The following is a 7925-nucleotide window of genomic DNA, read 5'->3' as shown; positions in this document are numbered from 1 at the left end:
GCATAAAGCTTTGACTGCCCTCCCTCTGATGTCTGTAATGACAAGAAACCGAAGGCTGGAAACCAGGCTACAGGACAGACCAGGACATCCACACAAACCAGGCCGATGCAAATGCATGAATGTGTCCTTTTCTTCATGTTGGCACCATTTTACTGCCATTATACAGCCAGCACAAAAGTGTCTGGAGAGGAATTCATATGGCTAAATACTGCAGATTAATCTATTTGCCCACAGTCTGCTTTAGGAAAGCAATTTGGACCCCCCCCCCGACTGCAATTTGGACCCCCCCCCCCCCACTGACAGTGGTTAGGATTTGCATGGCCTACATGTAAGCTGTTCCAACAGCCCCTAACAGCATGATCTGCAGCTAAGTCAAACTCCACCAGGGAGTGTAAGACCTGCTGATGAGGGCAGACGTGTTTCATCATCTGCTTTAGCGCTTGTGATTAAAAAAAAAAAAGAACATGTCATGCTTTTGAGAGACGACTCTTTCATACTCCATAGAGATTACAGAGGATGTAGAGCTGATTTTCCATTTGCCATGTATGCATCCGTTCTCCTTCTTGCCCATGAACATGTAGGGAGATAATCTTGAGATGTGCTGGCTTGCCAGGGAAGTGGTAGGATAATCTTACAAGCCACCCAGGAGAAGGCCTTTGGTCTTTCATGTGTATTATCTGAGTCTGATTATGCATGTGTATCCATTTTTGTGTCTCTGCTGAAAGGGCAACTTCCTCAGATGGCCCTCTTGTTGCACATTGCTTTGATAAGGGCTGTCCTGGTGTACGATAAACAGTGCCCCAACATCATTAGTGTAGTTCCCATGAGACATTCAAAGACATTTGAAAGTTGCATTGCTTTTGTGCAGGCTTGCAGCTGTCTCAATATCTCCCCAGAGCTCAAAGATCAGACTGCATGTTCCATGCCAACCCTTGGCACATTTTCATGCTTTTATTATTTCTTTTCTGCAATAGAACATATTACAAAAGGCCTGTTGGGTCTTAAATTACTTCAACCTCGAAGTGAGTGGGGCGTTTGCTTTCATTTTATTACCAGTGTGCCAGCTTTGCCCAGCTGTTGGAGTTTCTACGTTTTTTGAAACTTTTGTCACATGCCAAGCTCTGGGTAAAGATACAGATGGTAAATGTAAAAGGACTTTGTATGAACATATGTCTGCAGGGCTTTAAGGTGACCCTGTACTTGCAACTTCCCTCATTTGATTGCATGCCTGCATGCATTTCTACACCTAATTAACAAGTGATGGCTGCAGTATTCCTACAAAATACACCAAAGTGCAATGCACACAGAATTAGTGAATGAATCACAACACACATGAAGCGGGTTACTTAAACATCACACAAGGTTCCATTGAAGAGATGGAAAACAAAAAATCGGATCTGCGTGGGTGGAAATGTGCGTACATCACATTTTCTGATGTAACTTTCGGTTAAAATGTGTGCTGCATTTGGATGAAGAGTTTATAACTAAATATGAAAACACACAAACTTTCTTGAATAACATAAGTTGGAACAGAAGCTCTGTCACATGAACTGCCACCAGCCACTCTGGAGAGACTTAAAAGGAAAATGCGAGGAACCTGCAGCTTAATTACATCTTGTTAAGTGACTACTGGGTACTCAAGTGTCACAGTTCACTACCTCGCCGCCTCAAGGTGTCCTCACACAGCAGGTTTATAACCTCCAAAGTACCGCACATCAAAGAGATTAATTAATGCGATCAGTATGTTCCGAAGTGAGATGTTGGTTTATTTCGGTACGCTGTCCCACACAGATTCCAGTTGTGTACTGTATAGAGTTTGAAAGTGAAACAAACAGGTCAAGGCTGCGTGAGCGTCAGCAGCTTTTTTTTTTTTTTTTTTCTCTGCTGAATCTCCACAGGCAGGAGGTCAGCTCTGTACCAGGAGGGACTCACTGACACACATCCACCGTCTGTTGACCTATTTAGCCCATCTGCACGGCAGGCAAACAGGCAAAAAAAAAAGAGTACATTACTGGTATTTGGAGGTAATATAGACGGGTCTCACAGGTCACTGTCACCAACCTACTTCCTACTGCTGCTTCTCTTGAATGAAATTGCCTCATTCAACGGCATCAAAAAACCCCATGCACCCTGATCAGCGGTAGAGCTAAATTAAAAAGTTCGGCATGGTGGTGACAGGTGGCAATGTTTCACGATTAAGTTTGAAGTGTATTAGCTAAACCAGTAACAACAAATATTCTTTGCACATGGCCAACTGCAAAGGCAACGGTGCGGCATGTCAAGGGGGCTGCCCAGTGCAGCAAAGAAAGCCAAAAGGGAAATTCAGTGTTTGTTATTGCATTTTTCTGAAGAACTGTGGGAACAAAGAAGGAGATGCTTTGCATAATTTGTTCAGACAAGGTAGATGGAGTGTGATGAATGACTTGAGTAGGCAAATTCACCCCGTTACCTTACTCTTTCCCGCAAGGGGTCTCCTTATATAACTCAAAGGAATCAGCAGGAGTCAAAGGGTGTGATAGCTGAAGGATGACGCAAAGCACAGAAGCCGCTGTGTCCTCAGGGACTAATCATAGTAAGTACATTATCATAGCAAAGGACAAATGAGACAAATCCCCAGACAATTTAAGTGACTGTGTTGCCTGTGGCCCATGCAACAGCGCATGGGTGACCTATTTGCTCTTAGTAGTGCAATGTTTCGAAGCTTATTGCATTAACATTGAAAACACTATTAATTCAAAGACAATGTTTTGTAATAATACAAAAAGCCTGGAGGTTTTCACAGAAGATTCTTCAATCCAAAGCCACTTTTGACCTATAAATACCCACTGCACTCCACTTCCAGAACAAAAGGGCGACATTGTTAAAAACAAGTCAAAATACGGAAGCAGCCAGGCGATCATACAGCTTTTAAACAAGGCCCCAGGCTAGCCGAACTTATTTGGAAGAGAAAACAAAGGAAAAACTATATATTGCAAAACTCAGGTTACTGGCCAACTTCCCAGATCAGCTCTGACCAACATTTACCCTACACATACCTGCACATACATAATTCTTGTGTGCAATATGGACTTATTACTGACATTTCACCTTCACCCACTTCTGGTGTTACCACCAAATAAAGTCAGCTCAGAAGAAAATCTCAGAAAATCTGGCAAAATGTTTGGCTTTTTCCAAACTTTGTGCTTGTATTATTCTATCAGCGTCTCCTTTGGTGAGTCCTGAACTGAGTACAAAAGACAAACAGAGTTGTTATGAACCAAAAATACACCTGAACCCCTTAACATACAGTTTCCCCCTATTTTCCTCCAAGGTAGCTCCGAGAAAAATCAGTTTATTCAGACCTGTCTGACAGTATTCTTTAACAACTAACCGTAAGCCTAACCCTAACCCAGTAACCCCCTAACCCTAACCCTCACACCCTAACCCTGCCCTAACCCTAACCCACTGATGGTTGTAGGATTAAAATCTTTCCATTTGATGGATTTGATGAAAATTCAAACATCCTGTGCATCGTTTTATACACAGTTTGCCAAAATTCACGCATGAGGCCTCACAGTCACTGCTCAAGTCGTCGACCACACCTGATACGCTTCACCACATTTGTGCTCAGCAATGGTTGATTGGGGTATGTGTGCATGAAATTCAGCCTGACATATTTGGTACCTCTGGAAACTCCACTGGTTCTCCACTGGAATTTAAAATATATTTCAGTGGGATTCAACGATACGTGGCTGCACAGCATGAGTGCGTAATGACTGGCCCACTGGCGGATCAGTGAGGTTGAGTTTAATACAGATTTGAATTTCTGAGGCTTCATTACTGCCATCATAGAGCAGGTCTGGGGTTTTGCTTGTTCAAAGAGAGGTTGTGTTATGTCCTGACCTCTCCCTGGATGTGTTGGCACTGTTGCTCTCTCCTCATGTTCCAGTGCATTTTTCTTCCCTGCCACTGTAATGAAACACCACAACAGAAACTGGCATTTACACTCTACCCCTACAGGCCCAGTCTTCTGCAGCTTTTTCACTTGCCATACTATTCGGCGTACATCTACCTCTTCCCTGAGCCTTCAGAACCACAGGCAATGCCTCCGGGCTTTGGAACATGTGGGGGAAGGGCAAGCATGTCATGACCGTTTACTCCTCCATGCCAGCTTCTCGTGCCCAACTCCCTTGACCCATGGGCCGCCTTTAATTATCCTATATGTGCTGTGCTAACAGCAGGCAGCAGGACTCAGCTGTGACAGGCAAACAAGCGAGCTGACCTGGAAAAAGAATGCCTTTACTTCAAAGGACCTGGAGGGTTTAAAGGGCACTATATAGGAGAACGGCTGGCAGGGCAGAAAGCATTGGCAATATCACTCCGTATGTTTGTTCACCATAAACTGCTGTTTTGAACATCGTGCAGAAACCCAGATGCTAGCCTTTATATATATAGGCAGTAGCTGTGCTGCAGTTTTTCTGTTTGCCAAAGACTTTGCTTTTCGCTGTACTAAATCCAGATATTATAGTAGTAAGTGAAGGACTCGGAGGACACTTAAAGACCTTTGAGCATCCCCGTGGCTCTCATTCTCATTAGATAAGGGATTGAATGCTTGCAAGGCTCTGTTTTACAGGGCGATTTCCCACTGCTTCCTTCCTCCTGCGAGCGTGCGTGGTAATTTAATTAAGTCCACTGACTTTTCTAAAGGGCAACTGCTAGAACCAACACAATTAATAAAATGGGTGACTCCTCTGCTCTTTGTTGCTCTTTGTTCCCCTTTCCTCATTTGAGTGGCTCAGCACAATCCCCTTGCGGGCCTCGTCTCGATTTGCATTTAGAAAAGTCAAATCTGGCCTCTCTCCTGTAATTATTCATAAACTTTAAGTACAAAGTAAATAGCACATGAAGAATTCAGCAAGATGACTTCTGACAGAACTTCTCTTTTAGGAATTTACACGAGTGCAAAAAATCATTTGTATGCAAGAGGCAGCACATGGAAGCTACAAAATGGGAGCTTCGCTGTTACATTTTTTAATATATTTGCAACAAAATGCATTATTGTAGGCTAATTTGTGTGAATGCACGACTCTGTAGCATGATCGAGGATCGTTGCCCCAGGACAAGTGATGTGTAAATCAGTGCTGGCGTGTCAGATTGCGGCTCCAGCACATCCACGGTCCTGTGGGAGTCTACTTATCCTTCTCAAATGTCAGCGTTCAACTGATGATGTCGCTCCCAAAATGATCGCTTCTCTTTGGGATTTCTCTCTAAAAGTGAGGGTTATTAGCAGGCTGGCTGTGGCTCATAGATGGCTCAGGGGTCCCATAGGACAGTTCAAAGTGTAACGAGGTTAATTAGCAAGAATCACGACCTAGACGAAAGAAAACTGCTCATAATACACAGGATAAAACATGTGGGTAATTTAGAATTTGTTAATTTTAGACTTTAGACAAAGAACTATATAAGTCGTACAATATATTTTTATCAATCTAAAATCGGGTTTGCTTTAAATGGGATTTTCAAGGCCAGAGCTGACATATGTAGGCAAGTTATTATTTTTAGAAGTCATATTTTTTGTACTGTATCTTCAGATTTTATAACACAGAGCTGAAATGACAAAATGACAAATTGCACGCCATCCGCATTGTACAGTTTTGCTTATTTATGGAATAAATATGCATTTCATCTGTATGTTATCCATCATATCAGATATGATTTATTGCACATGAGTTTTTCTTTACACTGGAACAAAATGTGAAGGCACATTTGGGATTAATCCATGGCAACCCAGGAGAAAATGAAACAAGGCCTCGCTTCATGCTGGGCACACGTGTATGACATTAATAGTAAATTTTTATGTGATTCTCTGCCAGGGGTGAACGACTGTCCAACTTGCTGTTGCACCAAGAGCATCGTTCATATCATGTAAAGCAAAATTTAGAGTTTGACCTGCAAAGAGGATGAAAATGAGGAAAATGTGGAAGATCTGGATCCTCATAAATGGATTCAGATATTTTTTGTTGGCTTAACATCAGTCTATCCTCCAGGCTGCATGGACACATGAGGCAATAACAATCAAAAAGCTTTGAAATTCTGAGCAATGAATAATCTGAGCTGCTAATTTATTCAAGTCCAAAAGGATGGTTCGAGGATACACTGGTCATGCATTCACCAGTGGAAGGTCAGCGTCTGGAAGAGTGTTCCCTACGGTGGGAAAGAGAGAGGTTCTAAGGTCAAACACAGAACAACACCCACATGGGAATGCAGACAGCTCTGGTGGTCAGTTCTATCCGCCGCACTTCATCATCTTCTTTCTTCTGCTTGCATGAGTTTATGCGCAGCACACGTGAGGCACCGCTGACACATGCGAGACATGTTGAAAGGATTATTGGTCTCTCAGCTTCGCAGTACACCAACATCTGTTTCCCATCGCACGTCTTGAATTATGCATCTGCTCACCTGCTTTTAGCATACAGTCAGTCGCACCGCTTGACAAACATACACTAAATATGGTGCATGTGTTTATTTCTGTACGTCTGTGATCTTTTGATGTCGTAGTTCACGGGGAGCTTGCTTGTGTAGACCTCATTTGAATTTCCGTTCATTTTTTTTAAATTAGTTTTTCTTTAGATCATCAACGAGCTTTTGGGAGGTTCATTTACTGATTCAATCATTATTTTTATACCCCTTTTGATTTCCTTTGATTTTTATCAATTGCATATTGTGCATACTCCGACTTCCATTTGTTCCAATAGTTCAGAAAACCACAAAGGTCGTCTGTCATCCCAGAGCATAACACGGCATATCTATATTTGCTTTATCATCTGCCTCTAAATTCCCGATTGAGATCATGTTGAGAGCTTTTCAAATAAAAAATAAAAGCAAACCACAGCATCCACTTCCCTTCATATATATTTCATGCTCTCTGATTCTTGTACTGTATTTCTACATCTGTAGAAGTCTATATTTTCACTTTTTACCAAGCAGGTCCTCTGAACAATGCAGCCTTTGGCTCTTAGGAAGCATTAAGGTCTGTCAAATGAATCGGAAAAATCACGCTTGGAGAGGGAATGAAAAGCTCTCAAAAGCCACATGAAATCTTAAACACATTCTCAGCGCTTTTTTTTTTCTTTTCATTTGGCGAGCAATGCTAGGACTGAACTAACTTAAAGGTCTCACTCAGTGGGTGTACAGCAGCTTGGCTTCTGTTTGTAGCTTGTTTGACTTGTTTTCTGATCGGGTGAGAAATGGTTACTGTCAACAGGGCAAAACTCAAAAGTGTGACCACAGTTCAGAAAGTGTTGAGTGGAGTTGTTTTTTTGTCACTTAGAAAGGGTGGAACCAGTGACTGCATGCTTTGTGAATAAATAGGAGATCACAGTGCACTCAGTCACACTGGTGCCTCAGAGAAGTGTAATTTCAAGTATTTCCTTCAAATGGCACTTCAAGCATACTGATGGCCAAGTCTGCTCATGTGCAAGCCTTGCACTTACAGAGATAAAATCCCACTTCACTGTCACATTATCTTCGACCAAATTTTCCACCTATCTTCACTCCAGTTGCTTGAAAAATTAATTTGGGTTGAATGGTGTCCAACCTACTTTATTTTGATTTGGTGGACTTGGGGCACATTTATGAGATGCTTAATCTTCTTTGGCCTTGCCCTAAAGTTAAGATCGCAATTTGGTGTCCGGCCTGTTAAAGTTTGGGCTGCCCAATTTTAAAGGAACCAGAACTTGGAAAAACAGAGAGATATGCAGCAACAACAAGAGCAACAACAGGAATAATAATAAGAGAAACATGCCCAATGATAATAATAGTATATGATGGCATATGTATATAGCATATGGATAATGGTATATGGGGCTGCACGGTGGCGCAGCAGGTAGTGCGGGTGCCTCACAGCAAGAAGGTTGCCGGTTCGATCCCCGGGTCAGGCGGGGCCT

The sequence above is a fragment of the Chaetodon trifascialis genome, chromosome 24, assembly GCF_039877785.1.
Source record: "Chaetodon trifascialis isolate fChaTrf1 chromosome 24, fChaTrf1.hap1, whole genome shotgun sequence".
Lineage (NCBI taxonomy): Eukaryota > Metazoa > Chordata > Actinopteri > Chaetodontiformes > Chaetodontidae > Chaetodon > Chaetodon trifascialis.
This window is presented reverse-complemented; position numbering follows the sequence as displayed.